General features: G+C 42.6%; 1 protein-coding gene across 1 annotated transcript in view; it reads right to left on the minus strand.

The window, feature by feature from the left end:
* Positions 1 to 11,338: 11,338 nt before the first annotated feature.
* The window catches only part of epas1b (endothelial PAS domain protein 1b), a 23,020-nt gene continuing 18,561 nt past the window's right edge, over positions 11,339 to 15,797 (minus strand). The window contains exon 15 of the mRNA XM_060073942.1: positions 11,339 to 15,797. This exon is cut by the window's right edge and continues 653 nt beyond it. The gene's annotated coding sequence lies outside the window, so the exon portion shown is untranslated.

Consider the following 15,797-nt stretch of genomic DNA (forward strand, 5'->3'; position numbering starts at 1 on the left):
ATGGTAATAGAACCAAGTGCCAAGCACTAACAATTTTTAGGCTAACCCATTCCCCAAATACAAAAAAGATAGCTAGGATAAGATGCTACACACTGCTAAGTACTATTTTTAAGGACTCACAACATACAATAAGTGCACACATTAAGTGACTGGACGTACACAATACAATAAGGGTTTTACAATGTACTCGACAGTGACCAGTAAGTCAGTGTCAGGGCAATCTTTCCCTGGCATAAGTAGGCGCTCCGTCATTTTTTTTTGTTGAAAACTGAATACTTCATAAAAAATGTAACGAATCAACAAGAATGATGTGTTCCATCTAAAATTGACATTAAACAGCTGATTGAAATGTTACACTGTTGAACGCATGTTACAATTGTAACACAAACATTCATAAATTCATAATAATATTTATTTTGCCTGTTTTCGTCTGTGTCCAGGTTTGACTGATCCAGAGATACAGGGGCTTGTACCAGGGGCTTGTACCACGTAGCTCGCTGAACATAGCGGAAATCCTAGCGGAAAACCTGGCTCGACAGAGCCGCAACTCGCAATTAGAGTTAAACGGTACCACAACGCTCACTTTAGATTCAATTAGTCTAACCAGGTTTTCCGCTTTAGGTTCAGTAAGCGTTCACTTGAAAGGGGCGTTTTTTGCGTAATTTTTCTCACCTTTACGATAGATCAAGCAGTCTATATGCGTATATGTGAAAAGATTCTGCATATTGTCTATAAAATAACTATGCCAAATGCAGAATTGTTCGCCATTAATCCAAATAGAATGATGATGATTTAAAAATGCATAAGCAACGTCCATCCTGCCTTATTCTATCATTTAGGGAATTCACTTTAAATACACCCTAGAAATGTATCGCATGCTTTCAACCACTGAGAGGTAGCGGCTGTAGCGTAGTGGATTAGTAAAAGACCCGAACTTCAGCGACCGGGGTTCAAATTCGCCGGTCTATCATCATGCATTTTACCCCCATAGATGTGGTTCCAGCACGACCTTGAAAATATGGGTTCAAGTTCGAAATAAGCACAAAAATATAATTCCATGAGCTTTAGTGAATAAGTATTCCATATGCATGAGAATTGGGACTTTGTCACTTGGGAGTCGAACCCCCCACGCAGAAAGTCAAGACTGACGCGCTACCTCCACTCTAGCACTCTGTCACGGAGACACAATGCGAAACAGTAAGCATTGTCTACATAAGGTCCAACAAGGACGAACAAATAACGAACACCCTCTGATGAGAATATGTATCTCTCATGAAGAACCCCAATTTCGTTGTTTGCACAATGACAATAAAGTCTGAAATCTGAATATCGTCAGACAATGCCAAGAGATCGGTTCTGTCCCGTATAACCCTCTGTCTCCGGAGAGACGCCTGTACGAGAAGTGCGCCGAGGTCCACGGGAACACCCACAAATGGTGACGCCATTGTCAGAGGAGGGGCTAGGAAGCTGCGCAAGCCGATTTAAGTAGCCGATCTCCGGCTAGACTAAGCCGAAAAACTGCTCCCGACCAGGTTTGGTTGCGAGCATAAGTCACCATGGTGATACAGCGACGCTAAAAGAGATCGACTTTCGTGGTACAACTAACCCAGGCTTTGAGCTCAACATACCTCGCTAACCCTCTAAGCGAGCTTCGTGGTACAGGCCCCAGGTGTTTCCTCTTCATATTTGGCGGCTATAAGACCACCAGTGCCACGCTGTCTTACATCCTGTACATCAGTGGTTCTCAACCTTTTTTGAGCAAACGCCCCCCTGACCTTACCCTGATCCTCTGGCGCCCCCCCCCCCCCCCAATAAAAATAAATAAATAATAATAATAACAACCCCACTCACACTCGTGTTATATTGCTTAAAGTTGTCAGTTCATTGTTTTTCATTGATTTTGCGTTGGTCACTAATAGCAGTACTGCCCTCTGAGTCTGTTTTGGTACAAAAAATATAAAAATATTAATGAATATTCATGATATAAAATTAAACTTCCAGAGAGAGAGAGAGAGAGAGAGAGAGAGAGAGAGAGAGAGAGAGAGAGAGAGAGAGAGAGAGAGTTGAGGAAGAAATGGTTGGATTGAACATTCATTCACCGTGACCGCGTTGCGGGCACTCCCGCGGGCACCTTGACCTTGGGCACCGCGACCACTCCCGCGTCTCCCGCGACTCCCGCCATGCCCCGTGAACGAATTAATGAATGGCCGGGGAACCACGGGCACCGCGGCCGGGGCAACGCGGACTCCACGATACCCCAGGAAGGAAATGGATGGGATGTGAAACTCGCACTTCTCCGCCTTGACATACAGCCTGTTTTCCAACAGCCTCTGCAGAACCTGTCGGACATGGACCCTGTGCTCCTCCATGGATTTTGAAAAGATTAGAATATCGTCGACACAAAAACTGTGTGGTTCAACATGTCCCGGAGGACATCATTAACCAAAGACTGAAACACTGCGGGGGCGTTGGTGAGGCCGAAGGGCATAACAAGGTACTCGTAGTGGCCCAAAGGGGTATTAAAAGCCGTTTTCCATTCGTCGTCTTCCCGAATGCGGACCAGGTGATATGCATTGCGCAGATCTAATTTGGAGAAAACTGAGGCTCCGTGGAGGAGGACGAAGGCGGAACTGATGAGTGGTAATGGGTATTTATTTTTCACTGTGATGTCGTTCAGACCACGGTAGTCGATGCAGGGGCGAAGCGATTTATCCTTCTTGCTGATGAAGAAAAAACCCGCTCCAACAGGTGACGATGAAGGGCGGATGATTCCAGCGGCGAGGGATTCCCCGATGTACTCCTCCATTGACTCGCATTCTGGGCGGGAGAGGTTGAACAGACGGCTGCTAGGAAGGGGGGCTCCGGGGAGGAGGTCGATGGAGCAGTCATAAGGGCGGTGGGGGGTCAAGGTCAAGGCATGGGACTTACTGAACACGGACCCAAGGTCGTGGTATTCTTCCGGGACGGGGGACAGGTTAGTAGGTTTGGGTACGGACTCGAGCTCTGTCGCCCGAGGGGCCTGAGCGGACCGCAAGCACTGGGACAGGCAATGGGTACTCCATGACAGGATGCGTCCTGTTCCCCAATCAATCTGAGGGTTGTGAGTCCGAAACCAGGAGTAGCCCAGAACGACCGGGGAGAAGGGGCTGGAAATCACCAGGAGGGATATGGTTTCATGCTGATTCCCAGAAACTAGCAGGTTGAGCGGAACGGTGCGGCGTTCCACCCGTGTGAGGGTCTTACCGCTAAGCGCCTGGGTCTCGATTGGGAGATCGAGAGGAATCGTGTTCATCCGCAGTCGCCTAACCAATTCCTGAGTGGGACAGTCCCCAGTCCCAACGGACTCGGGACTGGGGCTGCTGGTTCTGGGGCGACGGGGAGTTGAGAACTCACGGCTAGGGTCAGCTCACGGAGGGCGGTGGGGATCTCCTGCAGGGCCTGATCGTGTTGGCCCAGGAGAGTCCCTTGGTGGGAGATCATTCCCCTGAACGCCTCTGCGTCAGCTGGGTCCATTATGGCCAGTTCGTACTGTTACGGTACAGGAAACTGGGACCCAAGTGCTGGACACAGGGAGGCGGAGACAGGGTAAGGGTAAAGGAATTTAATGGTAGATCGTTCGGGAAGTCAGGCGGGCGGGGGTCTGGTACCGGGCAGGCAATCAGGGGGACACGGGCTAGACAGTGGACGGGTAGTCAGGCAGGCGGGGGTTTGGTACCGGGAGGGCAATCGTGCAGGCGGGGGCTTGGCGAGGGACGAGTAGTTAGGCAGGCGGGGGTCTGGTACCGGGAGGGCAATCGTGCAGGCGGGGGCTTGGCGAGGGATGAGTAGTCAGGCAGGCGGAGGTCCGGTAGCGGGTAGTCAGGCAGGTAGAGGGAGAAGTAGTTGTGAATGACGAACTGGCACCGGCTGATTGGGGATCCCCGGCTGAAGGAGATGGGGATGGAGATTGCCGACAGGTGGGTTGAGTGAAGTGGGACCAGTTACGACCTGCAGCCACTAGAGGTGGGTGTTGGACCGTGTAGCGGAACGTGGCGTAACAATCTCCTAATTTTATCTCAGAAATTCTAAATATGAACATTGTTCGACTTTTGTTTCACTTCTTCTTTTATCTTGTCGAAGTAAATGTGAATCTATTGAAGTCAAGTAGACTGTTCAAGGACTGCGCTGCAACTATATAAATATAGGCTTTTTTATGGTGTGTTACGATAAAGAATTAAGATATGGTTTTGATAAGGAAAACAGTACTAACGGATTTTATAACACATTTGAAGAGAGACATCATTAATTTTGTTGTGCTGTCAAACATATTAATTGGCTTTCATTTTGATCATGTTGCATAGCTTTACCGCCTTTGTAATAGTTTGCATGCTATCCACTGTTTTTCGTTCAAGACAGTTGGAAAGATACGATTATTTTACAATCCCAATATTTTTTGGTGTCTAAAACATATATGCAGTATAATGTAATAATAATACATTTGATCTTAGATTGTTTAAACCATGTGTGTGCATGTATATTCTGTATTTTAATTTGGATATGTGTTAAATCATTAGTGACCGATAATACACGCAGCCGGATAAAACCATATTTCCCTTGCTCTTGAGTTGTGTCAGAGCCTGTATGACTCAGAATTAAGGACTGTAATCTTAACTGGAGATAATGATCACAGTAAATTACCAAACACACGGTACAAAGTGTGTGACCCTACAGATCTGAACTGCATTAAACCATTATTAACACTGTATCAAAAATGTATTGTTGTTGAAATTTGTGGTTGCTGATATTTTCTCTGTGTGACTGAAAGGAACGGTGATGAGAGTCTCGAATTCACAGTCGTGTCACGCATCACATGCTGTGATCTGACCTGAAGAGATATTGGAGCTGTACCCCTGTAAATGTGCACTAGATGGAGCCAGATAAGAAAAATAGGAACTGGAACTGTGGCTACATTGAGTGTGTAAACTAAATATGTGGTATAATCCTCTAAACCACGCTGGTGACCAGACAAACAGATCTCGAGACATAGAACTTTGCAGAGAGGTCACTTTGGTCTTATTTTAGGGCTTTATGTAGCTTTTTAATGGCAAACTGCTATAAGTCTGGAATAGGGCATGGAAACCCGACTCGAGCCCGACGGGCCGGGTCGGGTTCGGACAAATATTTAGAAATTACGCGTTTGGGTCAGGCTCGGTCACATCTGCGCGATAAGGCGTTGGAGTTGGCATGGCGTTGTTTTTGTGTTAACGATAATTTTACTTTACTTGGGGCACTTGTGTTAATTTGAATTTCATAGGCTACCTGTCCTACAGAACCTCAGAATCTCTTGTGTCATTTTGTGGAATTTTTCGTTACAGCCTGGTCCTACCAGACTCGTACTTCATTTAATTTTTACAGAGTCTGGACCTACTAAATTATCAAACGTTGACTCACTTGAAGGCGGGTGTCTGTTGAAGTTTCAAACTATTGGATCTGCCCAGTGCCACTCTGGATCTGGCATAACCAATCACTAACGTTTGGCCGGGATCACGTTGCGCGCAGGCTGTAAACAAACCAAAAACCGTGCTTGAAGATGTCCGTCAACGAGAGCTGACTTTAACGTCATTGATCAGACCCAGACCAATACTGAAGGGAAATTCCAATTGAGCGGAAGCTACTTAGGCGGGCGGAGCCAGGCTACCTTTTTTGTGGGCCTATGTGAATTTCAATTGGTTATGATTCTGCGCAACAAGCGCGCATTTGCTCGCTGTTAACGCGTGCTTGTTGCGCTTTCATACACACAAACGAAAATTGCTTTAAATGTGTCGGGCTCGGACATATTCATCTTGATGCATGTGGGGCTCGGGTCGGGTTTGGTTACTTCTCTGTCGGTTGTGGGCTCGGCTCGGACAGAAAAATGCGGCCTGTTCCGCACTCTAGTCTGGAACCTTTGTTCAGTCTCGATTTCCGAAGTCACCAACGGGCGCCTTTTAGTGGAAAGATCCCGTCCAGTTAGTTTAATACTGTCTAGTTAGTGTCATTAACAGACCGTTCTACATCTGCTGCAGCCATCTTTGTTGTTGAAAATGCCTCTTTAGCGCACCGTCATCGTATTTATCCTACCTCATGTTAGATACACGGTTGTGATTGGTCGGTATGTTTCGTTCCGGGCAGAAATCTTTTTTTGGCCTTACCTTAAGGTCATTCGGGGTCTTCGACACATCTTTCCCAACCTTTTTCGCGGGTAAGTTCCTCCTGCGCACTGACCACGCTTCCTTCACCTGGCTCCAGAACTATGAGGAGCAGGAGGGCCAGCTGGCCTGATGGCTTGAGACCCTGCAGGACTACGACCCTGAGATCCGCCCCCGGGCTGGTTGTCCCCAAACGAACGCAGCTTCCCTGTCCCGACGGCCCTACGAGGAGCAGGCGTACCGACATTGCCAGCTCGTCGAGGACCGAGTGACAGCGGGCCCACTGATGGCTGCCCTTCGCGCCAGCCGAGCAGGTGGAAGCGGCTCCCCTCCATCCAGCAGCGGCAATGGTACCCAGGTTATACCAGGTGAAGGTAGAAGCTGGTCCTGGTTCTGCAAGGACCAGAGACAAGACCCCGTCCTCACCTGTGCCCGGCCCTGGGTGGAAGTAGATCAACGACCAGCACGCTGATGTCCGCACTGGAGCCCACTCTACGCCCAAAGTTCCAGCTTCACCGTTCGAGACGGCCTCCTCTATCGACGCTGGCGGGCTCCAGGGGGCCACCGCGAGGTCCCCCCACCCCGAACGGCCAACCCTGCCACTGTTGCTGTTGGGGACTCGTCAGCCTCCGCGACTCCTCTCGGGTGGGGGCAGTGTAGCGTCCCGGGGAATGTGAGGTACTACAGTTCCCAGCATGCCCGAGGGGTGGTTGAATCCAGAAGGGGAGGTTCAGGGCTTTCCCGCGTGTGGGTTGTGGTTCAGGTTCAGTTCGTAAAAAAGTAGGTTGTGGTACATATTTGTATTAAGAAGGCGCAATAAATATCAATATACAATATGAAAGCTGAGACTCCAAGGAGTCCAAAGGTACAAGCCTTATCATTTTGTGAGCTTATCTCGATTAACCAGAGAATATGAATAACATCTATAACACACTTTTCCTTGTAAGTACAAGGGATGACCCCCCCCGCCGACCTAAACACACACATACACGCACGCGCACACACACACACACACACACACACACACACACACACACACACACACACACACACACACACACACACACACACACACACAGCTATTGTGTGTGTCAGCTATTCTACATTTTATCTCAAATTTATACAAACTTTATCGCTTTGGCTATTTGTTTAACTCTTCACTTTATTTGTTTCCAACCATTATACATTTTTTAAATGGTGTGCATGTTTACATTGTTTACTCCATTTAGACTTTTGAATGCAGGAAGTCACATGGTGTCGAAGTCAGACAGAAACAAGAAAACAAGCCACTTAGTCAAGAACATCATTATGTTTAGTCCTTTCACAAACAAGTGAGTTGATGGGTATTAAGGTCAGTAAATTATCAATAAGTAATTAAAATGTCTCATTACAATTTGTATTTGTTTTTTTAGACGTAAAACGTTTTTATTTATTTATTTAATTTAAATACATTAATCATATGTATTATTTAATTACTATTGATTATTCATTTATTATTCTACTTCATTTAAGAATGCTTGATTCTGATTGGCTGGAAGGAGGGCATTAACCCAGCAGGTTGCCCGCTGACTAATTATTACTCTCAGATCGAATACACAATATCTTCCCCATTCCCCTCTGAGACATTTCTTAGCCTGTAAGAGACCCAGAAGAAAGTAAACATTTTGTTTCTATGGAAAACAAACAAACATCTTTGTGAATTATTTGCAATTATATCCGGTTCTCTTAAGTACGTGCACGTCTATTTACATTATATCGGAAAAATAACGACGTCATTATTAATAAATTATTAATAAAATAATGACGGCTGTTCAAATAACTAGGATGGTCTCGTTTTGGCCTTTTCCCCCGGACTGGGACAAAGAACAATTCTACAGCGCACACGGACAGGGCAATGGCTGGCTGGGTCGGCCTAATCATTGCATAAGCTCCTTCTGCCTGGTGACACTGAACAATGGTTTGAAAGCACAGTTATGACTGACGATTTGGTCTGGCATTGTGTTGCATTTCCATTAACTCACATGAGGAAATGTTGAATGGGATATCTTAGAGCTCTCGGAACTGAGGACGTGATAGGAGCTGGATACTGGAAAAGGGGAGGACTCAATGAATGCTTAGAACTGTTTTTCTATACCATAAATTAATAATTAACTCTATTATACTGTCCTTCATTATGTCCGGTTCGTTTTTGTTTAAGTCATTTATTCATTTATACTACCTCCGATTTTACGTGGGAAACAAAGTTTGTGTATGTTTATTGTCCTACTGGAGCTGCTACCCTGGGACCTGTCCCCCCCACTGTGCATCTCAACCTGTATCCTGGGACTGGGAGTTCAACACTCTGAGGGGGGCGGAATTTTCCACTCTCTGCTGGGGAGTCTGAGCAGGATCCACAGTCTTCTTCTGCTGCAGTCAGTTCAGCCAAACAAATAACATCTTTTTTACAGCACCTTTGCTCTGCTTATTGAAATTGATTTGAAGGGGCATTTACTGGCCCAAAATGTGATAAGAAAAGTTTTTTTTTCATGCTGAGGATTAATAATATAAGTTTTATGTGATTTATGTGACCAATAATTTCCTTGTCAGGTAATAAAACATATTCCCCATTCACACAGCCTGTTGCAGCTTGTTGTAGTTTACCCTCCATAGCCCAGGGTGATGGACATAACAGCAGTATCTGAGAGCTCCTGTTTTCCCAGGGGAGTTTCAAATGTTCCCAGGCAGACGGAAACCATTCGAACTCCTTCTCTTTCCAAGCACTCTGTACTTGTATCAATTTACTGTTAAACCATTAACTTCACAACCACTAACACTATCACCATCGTCACTACTATTAACACCAGCACCAAAATCAAACCACTAGTAGCAACTCCTATATCACTAACACCACCACCCCCAACAACATCACTATCCCCCCTAACCATAAGATGAACACCACGGACGCCACTAACACCACAACCACAAGATGACCACCAGTTACACCCCCCACCACCCCCACCAACATCACTAAAACCACCACCCCATCAACGTCACCAACACTAACACAACCACAACCATCAACCTTGCCACAATCATCACCATCAAAGTCATTAACAACACCACTATCACCACACTACACACAAACTCCAAACACCACCCCAACCACCACCAAATCACACTTCTATACACATCTTTATGTCCCACATCTCTATGTCTTTTAGAACCTTCCCCATCACCAACCACTTTGGATCATTGCCAGCCCCCTCACAAGTGATGTTCCTGTCATTCTGAAAGGGCCACTGATTGTGAATAGAAGGTGTTTGGTCGCAGCAGATGTCCTGGCTAAAATGGCTGTCCGCCATGCTAGTTGTTATTTATTAATTAATAAATATATCGCTAGATTGATAGATAGAAAGAGACATGCTTCTGACGACATCTCAATTAGTTCTGATCGAAAAAAAGCCTTCATTGTTCATTTCCCCAACATCATGAATTGAAAAGGTTCATAAAAAGCAGCTCCAAAAATGACTATGACAAACCTATTATGTCATTAAATGTTTCCGTCAACTCCCAGGGCCCTTTGAAAAGTGGGAAGACTATGAACCAAATTAGTCCAAATTGGTGAACTAATTGATTTGATAACATTCACAATGGAGACAGTTTTCCCACACAGGTCACTGGGTTCATTCAGTCTGAAGTGAAGCGTCATTATATTATATTCCACAATTAATCCATAACACAACCTCTGAATCACGCTTATGCTATACCAGTATATGCATGGATACTAATGTTATTGGCTGAATATGGTACTGCTGATCAGAAACACAGGCAATTCTCAATGACCTGAGCCAGTACGCCTTACAGTCAGTAGCATCGCTCATGGAAGCTTTCCTCTGGGTATGAATGGTCATATGCCCCAACCCGGTGAGGGCTCAATGTGAAGCCCGGCTAAACAGGAAGCACACCCTGGTCTTAAAGTTCCTCCCATTAGGGTTCCATCTTGTTTTCCTTTCCCCCCCACCTGAGAGAGACAAAGGGAGTCTGGAGTCTGAGGCAATACAAAAGCCTGGTGTGTGTGTGTGTGTGTGTGTGTGTGTGTGTGTGTGTGTGTGTGTGTGTGTGTGTGTGTGTGTGTGTGTGTGTGTGTGTGTGTGTGTGTGTTGTGTTTGTCTGTCATAGTTTTTAGGTGTGTGTATGTGTGTGTGTGTGTGTGTGTGTTTGTGTGTATATAAGAGACAAAATAGGCGTGAAATCATGCCTTGATGTGTGTGGTTATGGGGAGTATACATGTGTGTGTGTGTGTGTGTGTGTGTGTGTGTGTGTGTGTGTGTGTGTGTGTGCGTGCGTGCCTGCCTGCGTGCGTGTGTGTGTGCGTTTATGTGTGTGTGTACCGATGAAGTTTGGGCTCAGCTTTTGGCATGGGAAGGAACACATTAAAACCAGACAAAGGATAATAAACAATCTGAAAATGATGGATGGCTTGTAGCACTGTGTTTGTGCTGATAAGAGATCTACACGTCCAAAAACAGTTGAATATCAATACCGTCTTGATGTCATTTGACTGATTTACCAGAATAATACCCAAGAAAAAACATGGAAAGGAGACCAGGTATTTTACTACAAAAAGCCTTTTGGGTTATTCATGTATAATTTCCAAACTATTTTATTGTTGGTGTACAATTGAAGATTTCATAAATTAGAATTATCTTAACCTTTGATTTGCACAAAGTGACCTTGGATACAACGTTAAATAAAATATTTTGCCCTCAAATGACCGGAACCTAATATGAATGTGGGGGGTATGCAGGGAGGCTCTAACCTGTCATGGGCCCCTAAAGGCCACTATAGGCGCCTGTTAGGGCTACCACAGGCCATCCCAGTGTGACAGGCAGCATAGGAAACCTATTGTCACTCTGACCAATCAACCACCACAAAAGTTAGAGGCTATTAGTATTTGATAACCCTGTTGACTAATGTTAATTTCCATTGTATTCCCCACATCTTCATAACTAAAACTACTATACTAGATGACAAAAAATTATCAAATGAAAAAATAAATTTCCATAGTGACCAACCTTGCCTGACTTGAACCGGGGTCTGGAGAGCTCATAACCAACAGCTCTCTACAAAATGTGGCAGTACAACAAATTTATAATTTATACTTTTTTTATAACAAGATCAAAAACAGCTGATCAGTTGGTAAGAGCAGTATGCTTTATTAAGATATCAGTGCAGAAACAAACAGACAATACCAAATAACAATCATAATAATAACAATAGGATATAATAGTCCATATTTTGCATAAAAAAACAACATAATTATCTAGAACTGCAATGTATACCATAAAAGAAGAAACCGCTCAAAAGCAAAAAAACAGGAACCAAAACAACAATCTGATTATAAGAAGTCAGCTGAGATTGTCTTCAGAGAGGATAGAGTGAATTACAATTTTAAAATTGCCCTTCAAGTGACACAGAATCCAAAGATCTAGACTTGTGATTGTTGTATTTTTCTAAATCAACTGCCATCATGCATATTCACACACGGGAGCAAAGTAACGTTTGAAACATCTTGTTTCGGGGGCGCCCCGGTGGCTCATCGAGTAGAGTGCGTACCATTAAAGGCTCAGTCCCTACCACAGCGACCCGGGTTAGCTTCCTGACCGTGGTCCTTTACTGTATGTCATTCACTCTCTCTCACATACCTTCCTGTCTATCTTAATCTGCAATAAAAAGGATAAAAAAAAAAGAAAGAAACAACTTGTTTCAAATTCACTAGCACTGATGTCCTCTGATTTTCCAGACACAATTTAGCACCACAATCATATTTAGTGTGTTAAAAAAAATACTAAGAAATAAATAATAGAGCAACTTTGATAATGTCATCATTTGTTTTCAGTATTCAAATTGCTTTGGTTTAAATTTATAATTCAAGTAATTTTTTAAGTAACTCATTTTCTTTAAATCTAAATCTTTGAATACAATGACAAATACTTCCAATTGGTCTTCAGTTCTGACTTCAAATATAAACAAAGACTCACAAATAACAAACTCCAAATTAAATATTAAACTAAATATGCATCAACAGTTTTTTCAGCGTCCGTGAACAAAGATGTTTATTGTGTAGTCATAGGATATGATGGATCGACATTATCACCTCCCTTATTACCTCTATACAATTTGGACTAGATATTGCAAATATACTTAAACAAACGCCTTTAGGAACTGAATGTCATATTGCTTAAATGTTAGGCATGGAGACTTGATAATATATTTGAGATTATAATAATTTGGGATAAAATAAAATGGAATGTGCATATATTTGTTAATCACAAAATATGTTTTTCAAATGTGGTGCTAACCAGGTATCTTAAAGGGAATCAGTCCAGCTCTAGGATATACTTAATCTATTCACACCCTTACATACCCACTTTATCTCATCAAACATTAACTATACCTATTTACACTGTTCGATTTATTCATGAACTTTGTTTATATGTTTATTTAATGAACGTACTTATGTTCTTATATTTAAGGTCCAACCATCTATAGCTATTGAACGGCAGGGACACAGAGTTCTGTGGTCATTGTTGAGCGTCCAAGAAAAAATAAATAATAGGGAGGGCCCGACATTGTGCATCTTTTCATGTTCTGCCCTTGTGTGTTATTCTTAGCTGGGACCATTAGGAAAGGAAATGTCCCGCATTCCAAGGTTTTTTTGGCACCGCGACAACCACGACGGAGGGTTCCCATAGTGTGTCATGTCTTTGGATTTAACAGTGAATCCGTTTCGGACGTCGCTTTGTCTGTCAAAAAAAATAAAAAATTCAACCAGCACCCCGACCTACATGTCGAGTATGCACACTACATTGGGGTCAGAGAGCTGGTTTAACCAGCTGAGCACGCTGGAGACAAAAAGTTTATCGCAACCGGAGCCTCTTACGAGGTCAAACTGAAACAAAATAACTGACAAAAGGGAGTTGGAAGGTGAACGGTAGAGTGAGAGAGAGAGACAGGCACCAAGGGACAGGCTGTGCAGCCTCAAAACTCAACACCAGCCACCCTACTCTCCTCAGCATCATCAGGCAACATACTGGACTTCTTGGCTGTAAGAAGTTCATTCCAACGATATTTGTTTCATCTGACATGCCCAACTGTACATTTTGACGTTTTCCCTCCTTACTTAGGCCTTCGAAACATCAAGCGGTAACCCGCTTTGAAAAGAAATATCTTAATAAATAGACCATTCCTTAATGTGCCTTCTTGTCACCTCCAGCTCCCTCCGATCCTGCCCATAGTAATGGTCCCTGACGAACCACACAGCGTGGCCAGTGTATCATTAGACATATTCAGGTCAACATCATAAGACTTAAAGACTCATTTAGTATGGCCCTTTGCTCGTTCTGCAGACTTATTTGGCACTCTTGTCATTTTTTCTTGGCCTTTTGACATCCGAACAAGACACAGGCCTTAGAGAAGGGATAAGCAGGATGTTCTATGACATCAAAGAAGTCCACTGGGGTTGACCTCAGTGGAACGTTTACGCTCATATGGTTGGCTTTAATAACTTCACACAATCTCACTCCACAGCACTTTCACTGCTCGTCAGTCTTCACCATTGGGGTTCTATCATAACTATATTTGAAGAAGATAGAGACCCCTGATGCACTTTAATTTAGTAATCACATATTCCATTGGAGCTAAATGGGTGCTTTACAGGGAACTTAAGAAAACCCAACCAAATTAGACCAGCCAACACAAAATGGTTATTCTAGGAAGCCAGCCTACCAGTAAAATGAAAAAGGTGCACAAAGAAAGATTTTTGACCAAATAATGATTTTATATAATGTATACATACTTTTGCTCTCAATAACATATGTTCTCTTGAGACGGAAAATTGTTGAGTTAGATCCCACCCATGCAGATAGATAGGCAATCGAAAATATGTCAAACGTCCTAGTGGTCCTTTAACAACATAATATTGCAGTTACCTAACATACACTGTATACTGATCCTCAAATACTGGGAGGGTGTGCACTTGATGGGTCAATTTTGAGGCCAGCAACTCCTAAGGAAATTCACGTCAATCTCAATACAGCTTTGAAGACAATCTCAGTACGATCATGAGCGAAAAGTTGTTAGTTGATCAAAGGTGTCACAAAAAAGCTTTCTAAGAAGTGTCTTTGTCTATGTATGAGTCATTGTAAAAAGGCTGTGATATGATTTGTGCTAACTCTGCCTTGTTTACAATATTTTAAATGCTACATATCAAAAAAGTGAAACATAGAAAATGTATATTTATATTTCATATTTTTTTGTTCTGAGTTTATTTTTCCTCTTAAAGCAAGAACGAGAACAGTACTGGCCTGCGAACAGATTAAATAGATACATTTTAGCATAACACTCTGACATAATAAACGGCACAACACAGAAACAGCTAAACGAAAGAAGGAAACCAGCATCTGGTGTAGTCAAGGACAAAGTACCAACACACATGACTACTAAAAACACTATCTTTATAGATTCATAGTTCCATCTTTTAAATACATAATGCAAATGTGCACAAGGGTCTATTCATCTTGGAAAAGTGGTCACCACACAAAGACAACAACCAGAGTATTAGAAAGGAAAAAATAATGGGAAGCACTGACAGTGCAAAATGGAAAAGGGGAGGCATTAACGTGAAGGCAGTTTTGTGAGTTACATTTTGTTTGCTTTAACCAAACCTTTAGTTTGCTTTTACCCCAAAAATTATATTTATATATTTTATATTTTATATTTATGTTTTTATTTTATCTATATAAATATAAATAAGTTCAGAAGAGTGTGTTAACCGCTTTAAATATAATGGTAAACTGAACCAAGAGAGAGTCTGATTTAGGAGGAAAATTTAAAAAGATAGAATAACCAAAATTTGATATTATACTTTCGGTTGGGTATGTGTATTGCAGTAATGTATGTGTATTGCTGTGGTTATTAAAGTTGCTGGGAGATAATGTAGGCAGATTAAAATGATAGGAGAATGACCAAACCAATACGGTAGGTTTGCAAAATAATAAAAAATAATTATTTGATAAAAAGCACAAACAATGTTGAACACAATAACAAAGTAACAACTATAAGAATGATATAATATGCATAATTTGTTTAAACAAAGTTGACCCCAAAACAGCTTAACTAATGGTAAAATAGAGATAACTATAATGGAATAAGGTAGGAAAAGAAAAAACAAAGGTATTGTGCAATCTATTTGTTTAAGTGACAATGATACAGATGATAATAGTTTGACTGTAACAAAATTAGCATTTATGAAGGAGTCAAAGTTTGACTCAGAACTTTTTTGTATTTATGGTTTACGTATGTGTATCTGTGATTTTTTGTGTGTGTTCCTTAAAACATTTTACACTTTTCGATATTTATCTCCAAAGGGGAAATAGAGGGAATGGATGGGAACATTTAAAAAATATACTTTTTTGTGCTGCTATTAATGCTTAATAGGTAGTATACTGTCTAGCCTATAGTTAATAGTATAGCCGAGTGTAATAGAAACTTGAGATATGTTTCACAACTTGGGGTTTGTACACACAATGGCTAAAGTTTAGTCAGACTATGGGTACTAAACTTGGGGTTACGCGGTCTTTGAAACCCATC

Source organism: Gadus macrocephalus, chromosome 15, assembly GCF_031168955.1.
Source record: "Gadus macrocephalus chromosome 15, ASM3116895v1".
Classification (NCBI taxonomy): Eukaryota; Metazoa; Chordata; class Actinopteri; order Gadiformes; family Gadidae; genus Gadus; species Gadus macrocephalus.